Below are 25354 nucleotides of genomic sequence, written 5' to 3' on the forward strand. Positions count from 1 at the left end.
GTAGGTTTGGAGATAATTGTTGTAAAAACTGTGGGTTAGAAAATACTTAGACTGAAAATAAAATTTGAGCTAAACTTTCTGGTCATCAAAACAAAAGACCAATTAAATATATTAAGTAATAAAATAAGACTTTTTAAAAGACACTTTTCTACAAATTAAGGAGATATACTTATTTTGACAAGACTTTCTAAAACAATATTAATGTTAATGAAAACATCACTCTTTCGATAGAAGTGCAAAATATTCAGAGATATTCTTTAGAGAGCTATTTTTCAAACTGATTCTCAAAAAAAAATTAAGGACAATTTTAAACTCAAGTTTCCAAGCACATTTGTGTGAGGTGCTAACACTGATTCCAATATTTATCAGAAAGGCAATCTGGTGGTTTAGAATTAAAAAGAAGCAAACTCCTAAGGAAGGAAGGAATGGTTTATCTGCTTGATAATTTTCTTTTGTTCCTCCTTCTTTTATCTCTCCAAAGTATCTAGTGCTTCATGTAGATGAAGGTGGGAATGGAACATTCTGTGTATACATTTCATATGGTGCACATGGAGGGACAGAGGTAAGAGATCCAAAATGACAGGAGAGACAGGAAGGGCTGCTCTCATCTGAGCAAAGGGAGCTTGTCCACATCCACCTGATAGAAGATCTACTGAATTGTGTGACCCTGAATCCAGCTTCTTCAATTGCTAAAAGCAAGGGAAGGAGGTTAGAATTATGTTCACCGGGCAATGAGAGCCATGCCATTTTTTTCAGCAGGTAATAATGAGGTGAAAATGCTTTGGGTGGGTTAGATTGGTTTACTCTTCACCTTAAACTAGAAGGAGAAAGAAATAGTCCCTATGGAGACCAGGGGAATAATCCAGGAATATCACAAGGACCAGGAGTAGGTGTGGCTTCAGTAGGAATGAGGAAATAGAGCTCCCAAGAGGTTGTTTCAGGAACAGAACACACACGCTGCCGATGGCGCAGATTTGGTAGGTAAAAATGTAATTCTTTAGACAAAAGTGTGTGTCCTGGAAGAAGCTTTCATCACCAAAGGGAAATTGGTTGAAGAAATTATGTCTTTATTACATAAATTACAGATTAGATGTCTGGGTGGGAAGGTAAGACTGTTTTGTTACTTTCTTCCAACCTTAGAAGACTTTCTAATAATCTGCTACATTAAAAAAGCTGACCTTTGTGATTAAAAAAAACGTTAAATAGTCTTTTCCTCATTCAAATCTGCCTTTGGTGTCACTCCCTTGAATAGCTCAAAGACAATTTAATTTGTTTTGGCTAATTAATTTAGGTTCAAAACAGGAGGTGCAGTTGCTGCTCCCAATTAGTAAATCAGACCATGTAGGCTCTGTTCTCTATCCAGGTGTATTAGAACGCACAATAATGGGTATTTACAGGCACTCATTTGAAGAACCTAACTGCCAAGATGGTTTCCCTTGATGTAAAAGACAATTTAAAGTTAAGCTATATTTGGTCCAAATTTAATTAATTTGGGGTCCTCGTTTCCCAAAGAAGAAATCAAACACACTAACTACAAAACTGATACTTGAATAGATAGACATGCATTTTTTTTCCTTTTGAAATTTGAGTGAAATTAAGAAAAAGTAATAGTGGTGATCACAAACACATGTACAGCTATCCTGAGGATGAGGATGACAATGATGATGAGAATTACAATCATGATGATGATGAAGATGATGACTATGGCAACCATTGGGATAGTGGAGTGCTGCTACAGGTGGATTGCAGTGTGACAGAAAGTAAGATTTCAGAATCCAGCGACATTTAACAAATTGTATTGTCAGCAGTGACTCACATTAATGGAGTCATTATCAGAAAATTGCATATAATTCCTGTTATTGCGGGTCCTCAGGATAATATGGCTGTTTTGCGGGGATATTAGAAGCTGAATGCCCCGTGTAATTTTGGAAATTGCTCTGATATGGTTCCTGGGGATACAGAGCTCAGAGCAGGCCCATCCCACATGTTCAGGCTCCTCAGGACAGCATTTCTTCAGGAAGTCACCTGCCTCATTGGCTGCCCAAGGTGGCTCTTGACCTCTCACAATAAATACTTCCATTCATTCAGCACAAGCAAATCTCTTGAATGCATTGAACAGCGCACAGGGAGTAACATGCTCATTTTACTCTAATTATGCTCTAGGAAATTGTCCCATTTCAAAATTATAATGTCAAAAATTACCTACCACCAGGTCTTAAGAAGAAATGGTCAACCCTCACTGACTTTTTTCAAATGTCAGCACCAAGCAAGCTGCTCTGTTCATCAGACACTGGACTGTGGCGGTCTCTTAAAATCTTTCTCTCTTTCTGAGATTGTATCTCCCTTTAGATAAATTCTGGTTGCAATATTTTACTATTTTTAATCTTCCAGGAGGGAAGCAGTAATGTCCTTCTTCCCGTTCTTCACACCGATTTGTCTTTGCTTCTCATTATCCAGAGTCTGCTTAAGTCCCGCTGCCTGCTGCCAGTTCTATTAAACTGCAGAAGGAACTGCCAGGTCACAATTTATGCTGCAATATCATAAAATTAACTTTCATGCAGAAATCCTTTCTTTCCCCCTTGCTTATTCATTTTTATGCTTAAGAAATCCTGATGATTTCTGTTAGAAGGATTAGTTGTCTTTGTCTTTGGAATTGACAAATTGTGTGGAATTTCGGTTTTAAGAGCAAAAGAAAAATGGAATAAAAGCTTAATTCCAATTTTCTTTCTAATGATTACAAAATCCTCCCTGCCTTCTCGCATGCACCAGACAGAAAGTGGAGCCATAGGCTATGGTGGACTAATATGGAAAAGGCATGGAAGGGATGAAACATGAAACACAGTCTTTCACCTGCTCTTGAGGCAAATGTCTCTAATTCCTGGGCCAACCCCATCTGCTCCAAGCTACTGTTTTGGGAACCGGTAGAAACCGTTTCCACATTCCCGGGCATCTGAGGGCTGACCTCCTACTTCCTAGAATAACCCGTGATCCCGGTGCTGAGTAACCTGTGTTAACTACCTTCTAGGCTTTGAACTCTAAATGAACTTCATGGTGTCTACGAGACACCCTACTGGACCAAAACCTTTGACAGAGTTTGAGGAGTAAAAAACGGCAGATTTGGGATTTAACTTTTCTGACATGAAGCTTTTACCTTTCCTCTCAACAAATTACCTGACTCTTCCTCCATTATTTTTTCTTCTTTATCAAATAAAATGTCCCCTACCTGGATAAAGGTTGTAAAAGTAAGTCTGTTGTTGTCATTACAGGACTTTCAGGGATTAAAATCCTTTTCTGATATTAGAGATAGCAGTAATAACAAAATGGTACTTGTTCTTATAACCAATCTTAATATTTTTTAAATTACTTAAAGTTAGAGTTGCTCTTCAGCTATGAATAAAAATTTTAGCATTTAACTTGACAGATTTTTGTATAGATTCTGATATTTCAGCATATACGTAGTGGAGTAGGGAAAACTAATCTAAGATGCCATCTTTATAGTCAGCGTTTCTTTCTTTCTAATATGAGAAGAACGTTTCGCGGTGAATGATGACTATTATAAAATGGATATTGTATTTCCATATTATATCATTCTATTTTTTTTTCTGAATGGTGTGAGAAGAATATAAAAATATTGAATGAAGTAGTGCTACAGTTGTGTATCACAGTGAAGGCTGTCTTGGAAAGCAAAGCTCATTACCTGGGGTCAAAAAATGTCACTGTGGTGCAGTTACTGACCTGCTCTGAGGGAATATTTTGCAATGTTGTGAAAAGGCCACAAAAAACATTTATCCCTTTAGAATGAAAGGCTATTGGACACTAATCATATGATTATTCTCATTAGCATAACATCACATTTAGCCAATCTCTGCTGAGTTTCCATTTATAGTTGTGTGTGTGTGTGTGTGTGTGTGTGTGTACTCATGCTGAAATCAATCATGTACTATTCTTACCAATTAGAAAAATGTGTCTCTGAGATGAGTTTTGTCTAACAGGGTCTCCGGGGAAAAAAACAAAAAATTACTTCCACCGAGTAGCATGACTAAAGCTATCAAAAAACAGAGGTTAGTAATATCTCATTAATTTAACTAAGTGTTTCTGAATAGGTTCCAAATCTGGTGTAAATCATAAAGACTTCTTGGCAGTTTGAAGCCAGAAAGTAAATATGTTTTCTGCCAAATGTACTTAAATACATAGAAAGCTGCCAATCACTTGCATTACAAGTCCATCCTAACTTTATTCATTTAATGCAATGAAGATGGCATGGCTACCTGAGAGCCGGAAGCAGAGGCAATGAGCACCTGTCTCCTGTTCACCGCCACTGTGCTGCAGCCACGGGCTACAACTATGTCATCTCAGGACAAGGGAGAGCACACTGAGCTCCTTCTCTGTTCTGGATAGTTAACTTCTCCTTACAAAAAGAATTGTCTCTATGTGTATGCAATTGAAGTAGATAATAAACTTGAATCCAGATTATTATGGATGAAAAAGGTGATTCTATGAAAAGTAACCTCACAGGATAATCTGACCATAAAATCTTACCTGGGCAGGTCATGGGGGGTAGTCACACCCCAGGCCCAAAACTTCTTTAGTGAAAGGTTTTAAGCCATCCCTGTCCATTGTACTTATGTATCTAGGTTAATACTTCTTTGAAATACCAGAAGGAATAGCCTTTAAGGGTGTCTTAACCCTCAAGAGAGCACCTAATCTTGTTAATTATCCTGTAATCCCATCCGTGAATTGCTTCCTCCCACTTCATGCCATCTTCTTTAGGTTCTATTCTTCACTTATAATTCATAAAAGAAACTGCCAAAGTGTTAGTCTTCCAAGGATCTGAGATCTTACTTCCTCCCCATCCCCTCATCTGTTGACCATTTAGTTCAAAGAAACTCATCAAAACACTCTACAAGTTGGGATGTTTTTGATGTCAACAACCTATTAATATAAACAGGTGCATGTGTCTGTCTGTGTGTATTTGTGTGCATCTTCAAGCAATAGCATCATCTTGACTAGTCATGTGTACTCCCCCCCCCCCCCCATGCCTTTCTTTTCCTTACACTCAGGTCCTTCTCCACCCTGGTCCTCTGGCTTAGAATGGCTACCATCTTTCTTTCCTCCAATCAGAAAATCTCACTAATTCTTTAAGCTTTACATAAATACCAGTTGTTTCCTCAAGCTTCTCAGACACCCCCAGACCATTAAATTATTCCTAAGTACAAACTCCCAGAGCCTACTGTCTGTACCTGGAGTCCTGGAGACCACGGTTCATTCTGTTTTGTATCAAATTTCTTTTTCTCTTAAACACATCTGTTCTCATAAATACAGTCAGTCCACAGAATGCAAAGTCCAAAACTTGCATCTTTGTATTTTAATCAGCACCAAGTGTAATGACATGCATACCTGAAATCCAAATTATATGATTATTAGAATTAAACTGTATTAAACTCTGGTGACATTCCTGGGGAAGAAAGAATGTTAATGAATCTGTGAAAGACTTTTACTATCTCAGGGCTTGAACCATCAGAAATTACTACTTACGAGTCTGTCTAAGTCAGTCTTTGATGAGAAGAGTATGTTTCTTTAGCCTGACTAACCAAAGTGAAATGCATGACTTGTGCACATGTGAACAATTGTCACATATTGAAGACACATGTTATTTTATTTTATTTTTAATTAATTTAAAAATTTTTATTAATTTTAATGGGATGAAATTGATAAATCAGAGTACATATGTTCAGAGAAAACATCTCCCGATTATTTTGACATTTGATTATGTTGCATACCCCTCACCCAAAGTCAAATTGTCTTCCTTCACCTTCTATCTGGTTTTCTTTGTGCCCCTCCCCTCCCCCCACACCCTCCCTCTCCTCCCCCCTCTACCCCCCCTCATTACCATCACATTCTTGTCCATGTCTCTGAGTCTCATTTTTATGCAATATTCACAATAGCGAAGATCTGGAAACAGCCCCAGGGTCTGTCAGTGGATGAGTGGATTAAAAAGCTTTGGTACATATATACTATGGAATAATACTCAGCCATAAGAAATGATGACATTGGATCATTTACAATAACATGGATGGATCTTGATAATATTATACTGAGTGAAATAAGTAAATTAGAAAAAACTAAGAACTATATGATTCCATACATAATTTTTAAAATTTTTATTTATTGATTGATTTTAGAGAAAGGAAGGGAAAGAGAGAGAGAAAAACATTTATCTGTTATTCCACTTATGCATTAATTGGTTGATTCTTGTGTGTGCCCTAACCAGAGATCAAACCTACAACCTTGGAGTATCAGGAAGATGCTCTAACCAACTAAACTACCTGGCCAGGGCAGAGATATTTCAAAACTCTTATTTTATACAGTATCTCAGAGTCTAGAAAAGTCAACAGAAACTGAGACTGAGTTTGTTCATTGATGGCCTTGTGGGGTGCCTGGGTTTAGAGTCCGTCTCTGTCACCATCTGTTGGCTGTCCTCTGGCAATGTATGTCTTGTTTTTGGACTTATATTTCCTTAAATTATTATTTTATCTACATTATTAGATGCATTGTTTCAGCTAATTAAAATAGTAGAAAGAGCTAAAACCCAATGCAGAAATAAGCATTTGGCCTCATTTTACCATGAGTAGCCTGTGTGATTTGGGGCAAGCCCCATGCCCCCTTTAGGATGCTCTTCAATGCAATAGCCTGAGTCAAGGCTATTGACTCAGTAGGTTACCCTGTGGACCAGTGTTTCCATTGTTCATCACAGGATGAGCTCGTGACACAGTTTCGGATGGTCAGATTATTCAAGTGCATGGCCTCATTCCCTGGACAGCTAGGCAATCCTATGATTACTTCATTGGGAATATATATGCTCATTCTCCCTTAGGTAATTATTTTTTGCATTTTTAAAAAGTGTGCTTCTTTCAGGGCCCTGACTCATTGTGAACAGGGGTGGACCTCCCCAGCATGTTATCCAGGACACACCGCATGATGGTTCATTTTATGCATCAACTTGCTTGGCCTATCAGCTCCTAGATCAAGCGTTTTTTCTGGTTGTGCCTGTGAGGGTGTTTCAGATGAAAGTCCCATTTGCATCGGTAGACTGCTTACAGCAGACTGTCCTCCTCAGTGTGGGCAGGCATCATCCAACCCCGTGAGAACCTGAACAAGCAAAATTTGAAAGAAGAAGAAATTCACCTTTTTGCTTCCTGTTTGCCTGTTGAGCTGGGACATCTGTCTTCTCCTCTCTTTGGACTGAGACATGCACCATCAGTTCACCTGGTTCTCAGGCCTTGAGGCAAAGACTGGAATTGCACCACCAGCTTTTCTGGGTCTCCAGCTTGCAAACAGCAGATGGCGGGACTTCCAAATCTTCATAATTGTGCAAACCAATTCATATATATATATATATATATATATATATATTATTGGTACTGTTTGTCTGGAGAACCCTGGCTAATGCACATTTATACATCACAGAAGAGCTAAATTTCCAAATAGGGCTCAATTGGGCAGGTGGCAGTCTATTAGACTCACAGATACAGACATTGGTTCCTAATCTCTCTATATCACCTGCTCTTTCAATAACTCCTCCCCATTCATGCACACAGTCACATGAATGAAAGCCATTCTTATTTGCTACCATTGCTTCCCATTTATTCACCAAAAGAATGAGTCCTCTTCATCCCTTGGTACTTCCACTGGAAAACAGGTAATTCCTCCACACCTTCCTGTAAAAAATGGATGGTGGTTTAGAATAGAAAATCCTCCTGCCTCCTATAAAAATCAGAGGACTGATTTCAAACAGCCTAACAGTGACTTCATTAATTATCTCATCAATGAGATAAAACTTGTCATTTTAACGTGTTTCTGAGATTCCAATCAAAGCCTAATTAGCATAAACATTTCAACATGTGTCCTACATTAGCAGCAGGCATCAGGAAATGAAGACTTCCAGCATGGAGGGGTAAGGAGGCAGAAAAGGTCATCCCTGTAGCCAAATGGATATGTTTTTGTTAAAAATGAGTGTCCAACTCCAAAGAAATGTTACAATTTGATGAATACTATCAGCTACCCTTTGTATGGGCCTGATGCAGCAAAGACTCACAAACTTTTCACTCTGCCAGCAGGGAAAGCTTTATAAATAGTCAGATGTGTCCAAAGACACTGTGAGCTGTTTTAGGGAGAGAGGGATTCTGCTAATGCACGTGTCCCTGTAACCTGGACTGAGAAGCTGGGGCAAGCCAGGAAATCCCGGTTACATCTTTGTAGGGAATGTAGGTGACAGATAGTTGAACCAGCTGGGTCCCAGGACTTTTAGTTGAGTCCCTCTACCAGATAATTGACCTTGAGGAAGCTCCTCAAAGACAGAACTGCTCTCTTCTCCAGTGACCCTGACTTACCACTATTCTATGCACCAGCGAAATGAAACTTAACTGACTTGAGGTAAGTCAGATAATTAGCAGCTTGCCTCATAGCCACTCCAGACTTACAGGACTATTACATAGACCAGATGCCTGGAGAGAGAAGGGGATTGGATACAATACTTACTCAAGTATTGACAGGGAGGAGAACCTGTGTGCTCACTTTCCAATTTTACCAAAACCCAGCCTAGGCCTCCAGGTGCCATACCACAAAATGCCGAAAAGTCCGTTAGCGAACAGAGAGGAGCGGTGCCATTCTCCAGTGTCACCGGACAGCCCAGCTCTGCCTCTTCAAGGTCAGATTGAAGGAAGGGTGGACTCCTGGCTCCCAGCTTCACCCTGCATTTGTAACAGGGGTCTCATGACTCCTTCCCTTCCTCAACTCCCTGGCCATCCCATTTCTCCTGGGTTTTCGATGAGCATAAAAGAAACACGCTTCCCTGTTCATCTCCCAGCCTGGCTGCAGCTCCCAATTTCGCAGGCTTTCCTCAGAGCAGTGACAGGTAATCTCAGCTTCCTTTCTGAGCTTGATGCCCTCGATTGCTGCCCAGTTCATATCTATGTCAATGCAGAATGGTCTATTTTTATTTGAAGTTTCTAGGAACACGGAAGAGAAGCCTCGGCCTTTTCCTTCAAATAACTGCCCTGACCGTTTTATGGATGGCTAGTTAGTTTCTTCCTGACCTCCAGAGAGGTCCCATCAGCCCTAACCCAGTTTCCTCTAAATTCTATATTCCCGGCTCTGGGACAGCAGCCGACAGTTGCATCTGGTTCCACGATCCATAATTCTCAGCTTCAAAGTTCAGTGCCAAATGAGATCGCACATTGTTGGATAACCTTTTGTACCAGCCCTTCAGCAGTAATTAAATCCTGCTCCATCCCTGCCGCCTGGAGGAAACCTAGGCTCTCTGCTGTTCTCAAGTGCAACCACGAAGCAAATCAAAACCAAACCCCAAAACAAAGAACAGCGACCCACAGGCTTCCTTTCCATTAACTGTTTCAGTCAGCAAAGCCAGGGAACGGAGCGTGGCCTTGGGGCGAGAAGTGAGGCGGTGGATGAGCTGCGGGGAATGTGGCAGAGCCCTTCGGTGAGCTTCTGCTGGAGCAGAAGTGAAAGCAAATTCTTCATCTGTGACGGGCAGGCCCCGAAATCCTTTAACAACATGACAAGCGATCAGTATATGGAGCTTCTCTCTGCTTAAGAAGTAGCCAGGACTTCCTGAGCTACTACTGAGTGCCTAGAAGGTCATTATGATACCTCCCATACACTGAATGCTGAAGACACGATCTACTTACACATCTAATCTTTCTGACTACCTGGATATACTTCTGTTTTCCAAATAAAGAAATAGGATCTCAGACATTTATCCAACATTTATGAGTGGTGGAGCTAGGATTTAAACCTGATTCTTTTCATAGGAAATTGATGCCCTTTCTAGTATGCCACATTCCTGTTGCCTACCTAAGAATCCATCCTTTCTGTCAGTATCTGTGTCAAATACCTATCTTTACAGGAAAATGCGACTCAGTTGCTTGCCAAAAACTGGCTAATACCTCCCTCACTGAAGTTCGCCAAAGCTCCACAAACCAGACATTGTTGTCATCACCAGCTGCTGTCTTCGGGGCTCGTTTCTGTAACAGCCATAGAAGGGGATTCTGGGAAATGAACAACACAGATCTTCCCCTCCAGAGCTTGAAATCAAGCTGGGATGACATTCAAAGATTTACAGAGAACATAACACATCAGAACTAAGAAATCAACATAACAGAGGTCAGACAAGAGATTACCAATTCTAGGTTAAATGCCCAGAAGGAGAAAGGTTCGAGTGGGAGGAAGTATCCAGGAGCGAAGCATGGATGAGGGACTCTTTGCACAGGTCTCTAAAAGCTGGTTATTATTTGGAGAGACAGAGAGAAAGTAATCGGACCTTCAAAACATAAAGACAGGCAGGGTAAGATTGCAGGGGCGGGGGAGGGAACATGGTGTTTTCAAGGAACAATGAGGAAATTTCTTTGGCTGAAATAGATTGTTAATGCTTCAGGATTGGTGAAGGAACCAGTGAAAAAAGTAATAATTCACCTAAATCACAGGCGTCATCATATTCTTAATTGTACAGTCCATTAGTAAAATGAATTTAGCAGGTAGCAAAGAATATGTTTGTGTTTATTTCTAAATTATATACATGCATTACTATCCAATTAGATTATTTGGTAAAATAAATGTTAGAATATTTTAAAGCATAAGATAAATAAACATAAATGTTTTAATATTTATTTGTATTAAGTAAATTTTGGGGAGTCCCTATGTTTTATCTTAGAACCAAATTCTAGCCCAAATCCTCTCTTTTTTTCCTCCAGTTTTACTGAGATATAATTGGCAAATAAAAATGGTATGTATTCAAATTGTACAATGTGATTTTTTAATATACATGTACATTGTGAAATGATTAACACAATCTTATATATAAAATCATTTCATCTGCAAGCAGAGATTATTTTATTTCTCCTTTCTGATTTAAAAGACTTATTTCTTATTCTTGCCCAATTGTTCTGGTATGGACTTCCAGTATTATGTTGATTAGAAGTGGTAAAAGTGGGCATCCTTGTCTTGTTTCTGATCTTAGAGAAAACCTTCTAGGTTTTCTTGTCATATATGGCCTTTATTCTGTTGAGGTACATTTTTATACCCAATTTCTTGAGTTTCTCAAATGTTTTTTTTTGCAACTGTTGAGATTATTATAAAAATTTTATCCTTTATTTTGTAAATGTGGTATATGAAATTGATTTGTATTTGTGAACCATTCTTCCAATTCTTGAATCTCAGAAATAAATCCCACTTGATCATGGTGTATTATTCTCTTATTGTGCTGTTGAACTTAGATTGTAAGTATCCTGTTAAAGAATCTTTCCATGTGCATTCATCAAGAATATTGACCTGTAATTTTCTGTCTTTGAGGTATCCTCATCTGGCTTTGGTATCAGTAATGCTGGCCTCATATAATAAGTTTGGAGGTACTCCCTACCTTGTGATTTTTTTGAAGAGCTTCAGAAGGATTAGCATTAATTCTTTAAATGTTTGGTAAAATTCAGCAGTGATGCCAGTTGGTCTTGAGTTTGTCTTTGTTGGAAGATTTTTGGTTACTAATTCAATCTCTTCTTAGTCATTGTTAGTCTGTTAAGATTTTCTGTTTTTTTATGATTTAGTCCTGGTAGGTTGTATGCTTCTAGGGATTTATCTGTTTTTTTCCAAGGCTATTCAATTTGTTGATATACAATTGTTCACAAAAATCTTGCATGATCTTTTGTATTTCTCTGGTATCAGTCATACTACTATTATAATTTTATTTATTTGAGTCTTCTCTTTTTTTATTGGTTAGTTAAGCTAAAAGTTTATCAATTTTATCTTCTCAAAAAAAACTTCTTAGTTTCACCAGTCTTTTTTTATGTTTCTGGACTCTATTTCATTTATTTCTACCCAATTTTTATTATTTACTTTTATCTATTAATGATGGATTTAATTTGTTCTTCTTTTTTTGGTTCTTTGAGGTGTAAAGCTGGTTTTTTTTTTTGTTGTTTGTTTTTTTTTTTTTTGTATTTTTCCGAAGCTAGAAATGGGGAGAGATAGTCAGACAGACTCCCACATGTGCCCAATCGGGATCCACCCGGCATGCCCACCAGGGGGCGACGCTCTGCCCACCAGGGGGCGATGCTTTGCCCCTCTGGGGCATCGCTCTGTTGTGACCAGAGCCACTCTAGCGCCTGGGGCAAAGGCCAAGGAGCCATCCCCAGCGCCCGGGCCATCTTTGCTCCAATGGAGCCTTGGCTGCGGGAGGGGAAGAGAGAGACAGAGAGGAAGGAGAGGGGAAGGGGTGGAGAAGCAGATGGGCACTTCTCCTGTGTGCCCTGGCCAGGAATCGAACCCCGGGACTTCTGCATGCCAGGCCGATGCTCTACCACTGAGCCAACCGGCCAGGGCTAAAGCTGGGTTGTTTATGTGAGATTTTTTTTTATTAAAGTCCATCACTATTAATTTATCTCTTAGAAATACTTTTATTGCTTCCATAAGTTTTAGTATGTTGCGCTGTCATCTAATTTCAAAGTATTTTTTCTTTAATTCAAGGGTTGTTCAAGAGTGTGTTTCTTAATTGGTATATATTTGTTAATTTTCCAGTTTTCTCCTGTTATTGATGTGTGGTTTCATACCATTGTGGTCAGAAAACATAACTGATATGATTTTAATCCTTTTAAACCTTTTAGCCATATTTTGTATCTTTTCTCCTAATAGAACTAAGTTTTACAAGGGCAGAGAACTTCTTAAACAAGAATGGATAGTCCCTCCACATGGAGCTAGCTGTTATTTAGAAAACTAGAGTTCCTTCAAAATTGTTGTGTGATTATGAATATTTAACCATAATGTTGAAGAGATGAATAAAAAAGTGTCAAGGGCAGCAATGAATTACTTCATCTGAGGGCATATAGCCAAAGCTTAAAAAGACCTGACAATAGAAGATAAGCCCCTGGTGATGTCAGATGAAATAGACTCCCCAAATCAAGTGAGCACATCACCAGCTACTAAGCTACCAACACCATAAAATCTGCAAGGCCCAGGGCCTGTGGGGTTTTGATACAAAATCACAAATTCCATGATGGAATAAGAAAGAACCCTGACTGACTCAGGAGAGAGCTTTCTGCAGTAACAAGCAGGGAATTTTACTAGAGATCTGAAAAAATGACCATCTTAGATGATAGCTCTGAACCCCTAATGAATCAGATAAAGCATCTTGGGAGGTCAAATAGTTGACCTTGATCTCAGTACATCTTAGAATAATCCAGTAATTAAAAACTGAACAAGGTTGTGTGTACACACTGACATACTTATAAGTAGTAAAAGTTTGAGTAGGAAAAATGGAAAATATTAAAATTTTATATAATGAACATTACTTGGTATAATATAAACCAAAGTTCAAATTAATTTAAATGATAATATACAGCCATTTGGCAGACATTTCTTAGCCTCACAATGATTAAAACAGTTAGGAATTCTTGTTTTTATATATTAAAGTTGAATTTTCATTGTGTGTCTTGTGAGAGATTAATTCATAACATTTTCTCAATTTGTTTTCGCAGCATTACAATTTTCCACTGTTACATACAACTTTCATTTAGATCCTTAGCAAAACTTCTCCCTCAGTCTCTGTTTTCCCCTTAAAACACTTCAAATTTGCTTTTAGAGTCAGGGCCAACTTATTTATTGGGCCCAAAAGCAAAATTCTTTGGGCTTAACATTATTTTTAAGGGCCCATAGAAATAGTTTAATTTCTTTAGAAATTAGATTTAAAAAAAATAAACTTTAAAAGAAGACCAAAGGCAATGTTGTAATGTGTAATGTTAATATGTCCATTTTTAGAGCAATGTAGTCATGAAATATAAATTTTAATAATGTTTAAAAAGTGAATAATAAAGATACCCATAACACAAAAGTACATAGGGCTTGGGAAAGTCAAAGTGTGGTCCTGTTCAGATGAAATCTTTCTGAAATCAAAATTACATCATGCCATTCCTCTGCTCTAAGGCCTTAAAACTCTATCTGCTGAAAGTGAATAGAGGAGACAAAGGCAACATCTCCTAGCACCTGGCCCCTACCAAACTTTCTGGCATTTTCTCATGCTATCAAGACCTCCTCACACCTTGTGCCTGGATATCAGCTGGGTTGCCTCTCTCTATTCTATTTCCATTAGCCATCATCCTATCTTCTCTCCTTCAGTTGTTTCTCAGTAAATGACACACACTTTTCTTCTACATGCAGTTATCGTCCAGATACCAGAGAGGGTATTTACCAATTTTTCTAATCAAAGGAAATAAATTCTCTCTTTATGTTGGTCAAGTCCTGCCGCTATGCAAATTCCACAGAGAAGTCCCTGCCCTTGAGCAACCCTCCCCAGATTTTCTCCTAAAACATGATCTTTATATCCATAATCCTTTTTGCCACCTTCTTCCTAAACCCTTAGATTTCACAGTGCTTAATCATTCCAGTCACACAGTGTGATACTGAAGACATGTCCCACTGTTCCTCTAGACTATGGCAGGAGACATATTTCTTTTCATTTTTGATGACTTGTTTAGACTCACCCCAGTTTCTTACTACACTTACTCAGTGTAAACGCTCAAGTTTCTTATAGGTCAATGCAACATAGACAATATCTGCAGGATTCTTACCTTTATTAGTCAATCTAAAACAGCTTTCCTGAATGGAGAGGCAAGTACTTTGGTGCAGAAAGGGCAATGTCCTCTCATCCAGGACAGTGCTTGTACCTCTGTGTTTGTTGTAGCAGCAGATTTTAATAGATAGATCACTGAGCTGAGAGTGAAAAGCCCTTGTTTCTACTCTGGGTTTAGTCTTAAATTAGCTAAGGGCGGCTCCTGTATAATTCCATCCCTCTGGGTTCGTTTACTTACCTGTAGAAACAAGGGATGAATAATTCAGGGAATTTCTGGCTCCAGCATTCTCTAGTTTTATGGCCCACTGACGCTAGCCCTAATAGGATCAAATACAAATTGGAAATGAACTTCTAAGGGCCTCCAGGAGGTATCAGAAGAGAAACATTTCATATGCCTGTGGAGCACTCTTTCCCTGCTGGTAGTGACATGAACCATCAGGAATATTTCACAAACTACGGGAAGGTGCCATCATTTGTTAAAGTTCTTTCTATCTCTCAGTGTGCCTGGCCCCTAAGTTTTTCTCACTTTCAAGCATAAGGAACATGGGTTTCTAATCGCCTTGGGTTCTGAGATCAGTGTAAGGGGACAGCTAATGAGATTTCTCCAAACAAAAACAATAGTTTTTTTTTTTCTTTAAGAGTTATTTATTTATTTATTTATTTATTTATCTATTTTAGAGAGGGGGGGAGAGAGAGAGAGAGAAAGGAGAGGAGCAGGAAGCATTAACTCCCATATGTGCTTTGACCAACCAGACAAGTGCAAGGTTTTGAACCTGCGACCTCAGCATTCCAGGTCGAGGTTATATCCACTGCATCACCACAGGTCAGTCAGCAGTAGTTTTTAATTTCTCACCAAAGACAGTCTTACTAAGACCCATGAACACTGCATAGAAATAACTACAAAGAACACTGACAGGAACATTTTCTGCTTGCATTAAATTTGTACTTGTACTTGAATTTTAGAGATTTTCTTTGTACTTTTCTTGTTTCAGCAATACTAAAAGGGAGACAGTTGGGGACCTTGAAGAATAAGACATTTTGGAACAATATTATCAGTAAGTCCTCTAGAGCAGAAATTGGTCTTGTTAACCTTTGAGAAAACCCTGTGGTTCTCTGAGCTTGCTTTGGTTTAGTCACATTTTCCAGACATTCACTGCCAACTCAACTTCCTCATCCTGAGATCATTCAGATCCCATGGGTTTGCTGTCTTAATGTTTCTAAACAAAGAAAACTCCAAGCTGCCATTCATGTCATGGGTTCCTCACAGTAAGGTTGAAGATGCCCTGATTCATTTATAAGCTTCACTCTTAATCCCTTGAGAGCAATAAATATTGCATGCCAGATAGGCTATCCTGGAGTTACTAACTGCCTTCAATTGAGATCCAACCTGTAACTGGAGTCTTTTCACACATTTTTAATGCAAATACCAACTAGAAAAACATTATTTAGCACTCATTATAGGTCCAAACTTTATCCCGGATTTTATATTCATTATCTCATTTAACATATAAACCACCCTACAGAATAATTGTTGATTTTATCATTCTAAACATGAAAAAGCTGAATATCAGAGAAAGGACCTCTCTGGAATCACCTAACTAGGAGGAGGGGGTGCAGGGCCAGTCAATATTCTTATTGTGACTCCAGAACATCCTGTTTGCAGATGCTGTTATGATTTATAATGTCCACTTCTGCTGCTGCCTCCCACATTAGACTATGAGTCCCTAAAGAGTAAGAGGATCACATGTTTCTTTTTTCACATCCACAGTGGCCAACAGAGGTCTCCCATGGACCTGTTACTAGTTGTTTTTGTCTTTATGTGGACTTGAGAAGAGAGAGACAAGTGATAGCTATGGCAGTCAAAGTAGGTTTCCTGTTTACATAAGGAGAAGTGTGTAGATGTATCTAGAAGAATGGATGGGTTTGGACTGACTGTTAAGCTGCCCAACATTCCTATGAGGCAAGGTTGCTTTGGCAAAAGTTCCAGGGGACAGAAGATATGTAACATGACTGTGTGTGAAATGGGATGGCGCCGTTAGCCAATATTGGATATAAGAAATGAGAAATTACTGATTGATGGGATTAGCCTGAACTCAGAAGAACTGCCTCTTTGAATATCTAGGTTCTAGTCTTGCAATTTCTCAAGCTCACCCAAGGGCAATGATTGGTCTCACCCACACACCTTCTCCCATTTCCCATTTCCACTAAAGAGAGAATGCTTAACTTTAAGGTGAGCTCTTTGCCTTTGATATTCTGAAAAGAAATGCACATTGGTATTTTCTAAACCTCCCCACTGACCTGCCCTTATTCTTGGAAGGAAATAAGGAAATGTAGGAAGTTAGAAGGGGCTGGTTTCTGGCACAGTCACTCATTCCAAAAAGTCATTTCAAATTGCAGTAGGTGCTTCAATTGCCCTATTTTCCTGAAATTAATTCTAAATTTTCTGGGTACAATTTGTTTCCCTTAAGTCTCTAATTATGCTTTTAACATTCAATCTCTCAAACTCTAGCCATTAGTGACTTAATATGGTGTTATCAGAAGATAGAGGGAGTTAGCGGTGTGGGTGGGAATTATAAGAGCAGAAGTTGCACCTGTGCTTGTGATGGTTTGAAATTGATGTCCCCTGGAGGAAAGCTAAAAGAAAAATTTAATAAGTCACCAAAATAAACTAAAATAAAGTCTGAAATTAGTATTTAAGGTATTAGGACAAGTGGCTGGGAAGGGCTTGAGAGATAATCACAAAGTTCCATTCAAACATAACTGAATATGGTTGATAGTGTGAGATTTCAGACCAAATGAGAATAATAGAAAATGTAGACATTATCAGAGAGCAAGGCATGCACAGGAATAAAATGCTAAGGTTAATGCAGAACTTTCAAGGACATTAAAAAAAACTAATAAAGGAAACAGGTACAAAGTGGCTCAGACACATGACAAAATATTTGAAAGTTCAATCACTGAATAGTTAGGAACAGACTGTAGGAGAAAGAAGATGGAAGATAATTAATAAACTGAATTACTATTATTTAAATGAATCATCAATAAGCACCTGACTGAGCTGCCTTAGTGCTTCTTCTGCTTCTTAAAAAAAGGGAAGTATACCAGATGACCTCTGTACCTCAACAATCCTCCTATACATACACACATATCTATTTTCCATTCATGTGGATACAATCAGTTCCATGATTCAAAGAGGAGAAAAGACCCATATTGTGTAGAGAACTCACAGAGTGAGAAACAGAAAGAAGAGAAAAAGACCAGGTTTTCATAAATCCACAGATTAAAGATGCCAGAGTTTGAGAAGTCTAAAGTTCTACCAGGTGGCTTTTGGAGGAACCCAGACAGTCACAGGCACTCAACTGTTGAAATCTGAGGGTAGGAAAATAGGAAACATTTCAATAGTCAACAAAGGTAATCACTGAGGCAGGCCGAAGAGGGAATGTTTGCTGCTTGGTGGGACAGAAGAGGATCACACCCATGAAACAATGGTAAGATGTATGGAAAAGAAAATTTCAATCTCAAAAAATATATTCTGTAGAAGCTTAGAGAAGTTAAAAAATCAGTGAGACCTTGAAATCATGTCACATGAGAAAAGTTCCTAGCTAAAATAGAAGAATGAATGGGTATTAGAGAGACAGGAAAAGGAAAGTTCTTAGTAAGGAGAACCACCTGAAAAAGTCCACAAAGCTAGTCAGAGATGAGCATAGCATGTGTAATAATAAAATCACATCTGCCAGAATTGCATAGAGTCTATAGATATGATCAAAGAGATACAGTTGGAATACTGTGATAAAACCAGGTTGTGGTGAGCCTTGGATTCTGTGTTAAAAATGTTAGCCCTCACACAACCAAACAATTAGATAACATTGAAGACTTCTAAGCAGAAACTTGACAGTAAGATGACTTTTTTTAGTCTTGTTATTTGCATATTATTTTCGTAGGACTTTGTATCCTAAAATTTGGACAATTGTCAGGGATGGGGGAGGTAACAACAGAGGAAATTTTTTTCAGAGTTTGACAGTTCTAAATGGTGTACATGGGGTACATTTTAAGAAAGCCTAGGCCAATCGGTCGACTAAAGCTCAGATATCAGGGACCTCTCATTTGTCATACACAAAGAAATACTTTTGTATAGATATTTTCCAAAATCTTTTGTGTGTCAGTATGGACCACCCATTCTGTGGAAGTGTCCACCCAAATGTGTGCCATTTTTATATGTTTGCTATTAAAATAGGTCTTCCATCAGCACAGGTGTGCCACCTACAGTGTTGTATTGTCAACACAGGTGTAGCGAGCTAATCTGTGGTCTAAGTGGAGCATTGGGTGATTCCCACTATCTAGGATCATTCTACTTGGGATGTTCTCCAAGAAAGCTAAGTATATTGAACTCTTACCCAGTGCACTATGAGAGAGTCAAGGTGAGGAGCCAGCCGTCCTCTTCCTTGTTTGGGACCAAACCATACCTTTTCTAGAAATATCTTTCAGGTCTTAAAATAAAAGAAGAAATATTTTCTTCTAAAGAGCTCACATTTCAAAAATGTATTCTAAATAAACTACATAGATTGGTAACATAATAAAAACAAAGAAACAAACAAAACAGCAAGTTTAACAAGCATATTTTAGTAGGTATCCAGCAACATCTGTGCAAATTTAAGGAAAAAGCATTAAGTACCAAAATGGAGAAAGAATAATCTTCCTATGTAACTTCTTACTTATCATCTCACCCATTGCATAAAAAAATATATATAACTCAAGATTAACACTTCAAAAAAAAACTTCTTTAATTCAAAGATGAACTTGAGTATGACTTCAGAGAATTTTGAATTGACTAAATGTTAGTGCTTTAATAAACTAAACTTGGCAACAACTGATCTCAAGGAAAATTCAATCAAAACCAAAGTTTTATCTTTCTTCAAAAACAGGGCAGTTGAGAATTGAATGTGATGTACTAGAAAAATCAAATAAATACATCAAACTAGTTTATTCCTGAAAACAAGGCAACAAGAAATTGATGGCATTTTCACCTGTGATTTTACTACCAAAGATTCTGGGCTTAGAAACTGTGTTACTGGGCTCTCTTAAAATCTAACACAGAGATAGAAACAGAGAACAAGGAACCATGGTGGCAACATCTCTGGGGTAATTTTGAAGTAGAATACAAGGAACTCTGGGAACCAATAACCATTAGTTTTTTGAAGAGGTAAAAGTTTCCCACCTAAACCACTCAAAGTGTTCAGTGTCTTTTCCCCAATTTTTCCCTCCTTGGAGGCAGTGAAAGAGAGCAAGGAATTGAAAATTATGAAAAGGGAAAGACATTGCAATTTTTTCTTATATTCTTCTTAGTAATATCTTTTATGAAGACACATAAATGGTTTGCATTTCATCTCTTTTCATGACCTTAAAGACAGATAATGTTTAACAGAAAAAACAATTTCTAAGAAAGTACAAAGAGTTTACCCAGTTGCACTATTTCATATCTCCAATTAATTTTTACAAACAAAACAAAAACTTAGCTATACTACTAAATACTGACTTTGATTTCTGTATAAAATGAACTAGAACAAGGCAGAGGCTAGTTCAGTTCTATAAGGTCACTTTTTTAAAAATTGAGAAGCAGGGAGGCAGAAAGACAGACTCCCACATGTGTCTCTATTGGGATCCACCCAGAAAGCCCCCTACAGGGAGATGCTCTGCCCATCTGGATCCACTGCTCCATTGCTCAGCAACTGAGCTATTTTAGCACCTGAAAAAAGGCCATGGTGCTAATCTCAGCACCCAGGGCCAACCTGCTCATACCATTTGATCCATGGCTGTGGGAAAGGAGGAGTGAGAGAGAGAGAGAGAGAGAGAGAGAAGGGGGAAAGGGAAGGGTGACAAAGCAGAGGATCAGTTCTCCTGTGTGCCCTTATCAGGAATTGAACCCAAGACTTCTAAATGTTGAGCTGACTAAGCCAACCAGCCAGGGCTAATGTCACTGTTTTTAATGATGACCTGCTTTATTGAATAGGAGAATGTGGGAAATTTTCCAAAACCCACACTCACTCATCTATACTATAGTCCAGAAAGTGTGTTATACATATGAATGATATAGATCTACTATGTGAATTTTAGTAGAAAAAAACACAGCACATTAACAACTTCAGGTTAAAAGAAGAAGGAGTGTGAGGAAAACAGACATAGATGATACCTAATAGCACAAAGAATTAAACAACCTCATCTGCATCACAAGAGTTGCATGGTCAAACCAACAAAGAAGCAGAAAACTTTTATGAGTCTAGTTTAACCCAGAACAAAGTTTCTATCAAAAGGAATCAGTCTTCTCATTTGAACTTTCACATATCAAGTCTCAGATTGGTTTAATCAAGTGAGCAAGGAAAACTAAGATTTTTACTGATTACTGAATAAAATACTAAGTCATTCCATTACATAAGACTAGTGTAATATATTGCAGTCTGTATTATAAAAACTATGGAAACCATATTTATATGAAGATGGAAAAGATTTCTACCCTTCAAAAACTCACATTACTCACATTTTAATGAAAGAGACTAGTAAAAACATATAGATAGATAAATAGTAGGTAGATAGGGAGGTAGGTAGATGATAGATAGATGATAGATAGATAGATAGATAGATAGATAGATAGATAGATAGATAGATAGATAGATGATAGATAGATGATAGATAGATAGATAGATAGATAGATAGATAGATAGATAGATAGATAAATAGATTACAGTGACTGGTATATGTGAATGATGGAATGATGTTACTCAAAGTCAATGGGAAAAAGTTGAGTTTGTAATAGGGTCCCAGGGTTGACTTCTTGAACTAAGAGTCTTGAAAGGTGAATGAGAACATGCCTGAGAAGAATGAGTAAGTGTGTCCAGCAGTGAGGAAGCATGAACAAAACAGGAAGGGAGAAATGGCATGCTGTCTCAGAAAATTAGACAACTGCTCATGGGTAAATGCCAACAAAATTTTATAAAGGAAGTATGTTAGTCAAGGTCTTAGCAGAAAGTTATAAGTAAAGAAAAATTAGAAAAATCTGAGCAAGTGTAGGTTATGTAGAAAGATTGTGCAGGACGTTGAGAAATGCTAAGTACCCAGACTGAAGCGCAGAGGAGGAAGAGAGAATTGGGGTCCAGATACAAAAGGGCTGCTTGTCAGGAGCGGAGAGCTGAGACTAAGTCTCGGGATGCAGCCAGCCTGCTGCAAGCTTGCAAGGAGAGAACCAGGAGGGTAAATACTACAGGCGTCACTCTCTCCCTACTCCGTCTTCTGCTGCTGTCCCATTTGTCAAAGCCAACCTGAAGCCAGAGGATATGAAAGCCAGGTGATGCAATCTCTTCTGGTCAGAAAGCCTCAGCACAGAGCAGACCAGGGAAGGAGGGAGTGTGGGTCAGGAGGATAATCTCAACTACCCAGCACAGAGAAGTATAGATGAGGATCAATCCCAAGAGAGGTAATCTCTGAATTGTTTCATCTTTGAAATTTTTACTAATAGTTTAGCTCTTTTCTGATGTCTTTCTAGATATTAATCATATCAGTCACTACTTTTTGTGATCCAATGAATCTTCTTTCCTTTATATTTAACCTTATTTATCGTGACATTTCATGGTCAGTTGGGTGTGTCTTTGTTTCCTTTGTAAAATATCCCAGGAAAAGAGTAGTGTGTCTGAGTCAGCTTTGCATCTCTAGTGCCAACCATGAGTAGCAATCACTCACTTTTTGTTCAATTGGATGTAAATAATTGCATCCATTATCTGAGTGATTCACCATATCAGGGAGCTATGCTGGGTATAAAAACTACCCTGTATGTTTTTACCATTCCTAATGTGATCAGTTAACCTGCACCTGCAGGTTCATGCATCTGAAAAGGAAAGATTATTTTATCATCCAGAAGACACACAGCAGTGCAATATTATTATCCAAGGAACCAATTAAAAAGTCAGATGTTTGTGGTAGCATAGATATTTACTAAGAGCATCCTCCTTAGTAACTCTATAAATACTAGCATTCAATACCATTCAGATTGAGAAAACAATCATTTTCTGAGCAACATTTTACCCAAGATGCCTGGGCTAAACACTTTCACACCCATGGTCTCATATGATGATCAGAAGAACTCTGTGGGGTAGTAGATTATTATCTGGGGTTTTTTATAGATAAGTAAACTGAGATTAAGAAATGTAATTGTAAAATGAGAGCCCAGAGGTAGTAGAAGGAAGGAAATAATAAAGATCAGAGCAGAAATAAATGACATAGAGGCTAAAGAAACGATACAGAGGATCAATGAAACCAGAAGCTGGTTCTTTGAAAAAGTAAACAAGATCAATAAACCTTTAACCAGACTCACCATGAAAAAAAGAGAGAGGACTCAAATAAATAAAATTAGAAATGAGAGTGGAGAAATAATAACTGACACAACAGAAATACAAAATATTGTAAGAAAATACCATGAAGTACTGTATGCCAAAAAATTAGACAACCTAGATGAAACAGACAAATTCCTTGAAACATATAATCTTCCAAAAATTAATCTGGAAGAATCAGAAAACCTAAACAGACTGATTACAACAAATGAGACTGAAACAGTTATCAAAAAACTCCCAATAAAGAAAAGTCCTGGGCCTGATAGCTTCACAAGTAAATTCTACCAAATATTCAAAGAAGAACTAATTCCTATCCTTCTCAACCTATTTCAAAAAATTCAAGAGGAAGGAAGACTTCCAAGCTCCTTTTATGAGGCAAGCATAATTCTGATTACAAAACCAGGCAAAGACAACACAAGAGAGAAAATTACAGGCCAATATCCCTGATGAATATAGATGCTAAAATACTCAATAAAATATTAGCAAACCAGATCCAGCAATATATGAAAAAAATCATACACCATGATCAAGTGGGATTTATTCTTGGGAGGTAAGGCTGGTACAATATTTGGAAATCATTAAATGTGATTCATCACATAAACAAAAGGAAAGAGAAAAACCACATGATAATTTCCATAGATGAAGAAAAAGCATTTGTAAAAATCCAGCACCCATTCATGATAAAAACTCTCAGCAAAGTGGGAATACAGGGAACATACCTCAACATGATAAAGGCCATCTATGACAAACACACAGCCAACATCATACTCACTGGGCAAAAATTAATAGCAATTCACTTAAGATCAGGAACAAGGCAGGGGTACCCCCTTTCACCACTCTTATTCAACAAAGTTCTGGAAATCCTAGCCATAGCAATCAGACAAGAAAAAGAAATAAAAGGCATCCAAATTGGAAAAGAAGAAGTAAAACTATCATTATTTGCAGATGATATGATATTGTATATAGAAAATCCTAAAGTCGTAATCAAAAAACTACTGGACCTGAAAAATGAATTCAGCAACGTTGGCAGGATATAAAATTAATACTCAGAAATCAGAGGCATTTTTATACACTAACCATGAACTGTCAGAAAGAGAAATTAAGGAAGCAATCCCCTTCACTATTGCAACCAAAAAAATAAAGTACCAGGGAGATTAAAGACCTGTACTCAGAAAATTATAAAAAATTGATAAAAGAAATCAGGGAAGATACAAACAAGTGGAAGCATATACTGTGGTCATGGTTAGGAAGAACAAACATTATTAAAATGTCCATATTACCCAAAGCAATTTATAAATTCACTGCAATACCAATTAAAATACCAATGACATACTTCAAAGATATAGAACACATATTCCAAAAGTTTATATGGAACCAAAGAGAACACAAATAGCATAAGCAATCTTGAAAAAGAAGAATAAAGTGGGAAGTATCACATTTCCGGATATCAAGTTATACTACAAGGCCATTGTACTCAAAACAGCCTGGTACTGGCATAAGAACAGGCATATAGATCAATAGAACAGAACAGAGAACCTAGAAATAAATCCATACTTTTATGGATAACTGATATTTGACAAAGGAGGTAAGAGCATACAATGGAGTAAAGACAGCCTCTTCAACAAATGGCATTGGGAAAATTGGACAGCTACCTGCAAAAAAATGAAACTAGACCACCAACTTACACCATTCACAAAAATAAACTCAAAATGGATAAAAGACTGAAATGTAAACTGGAAAACCATAAGCATCTTAGAAGAAAACATAGGCAGTAACTCTCTGACATCTCTCACAGCAATATATTTGCTGATTTTATCTCCACAAACAAGTGAAGTAAAAGACAGGATAAACAAATGGGACTATATCAAACTAAAAAGCTTTTGCTCAGCTAAAGACAATAAGAACAGAATAAAAAGACAAACTACACAATGGGAGAACATATTTGACAATACGTCTGATAAGGGGTTAATAACCAAAATTTATAAAGAACTTGTAAAACTCAATACCAGGAAGAGAAACAATCCAATCAAAAATGGGCAAAAGAAATGAATAGACACTTCTCCAAAGAGGGCATACAGATGGCCAATAGGCATATGAAAAATTGCTCAACATTACTAATCATTAGAGAAAATCAAATTAAAACCACAATGAGATATCACCTCACACCAGTCAGAATGGCACTCATCAACAAAACAACACAGAATAAGTGCTGGCGAGGATGTGGAGAAAGGGAACCCTCCTGCACTGCTGGTGGGAATGCAGACTGGTGCAGCCTCTGTGGAAAACAGTATGGAGATTCCTCAAAAAATTGAAAACTGAACTGCCTTTTAACCCAGCTATCCTACTTTTA

The sequence above is a fragment of the Saccopteryx leptura genome, chromosome 5 (genome assembly GCF_036850995.1).
Source record: "Saccopteryx leptura isolate mSacLep1 chromosome 5, mSacLep1_pri_phased_curated, whole genome shotgun sequence".
In the NCBI taxonomy this organism is placed as follows: domain Eukaryota; kingdom Metazoa; phylum Chordata; class Mammalia; order Chiroptera; family Emballonuridae; genus Saccopteryx; species Saccopteryx leptura.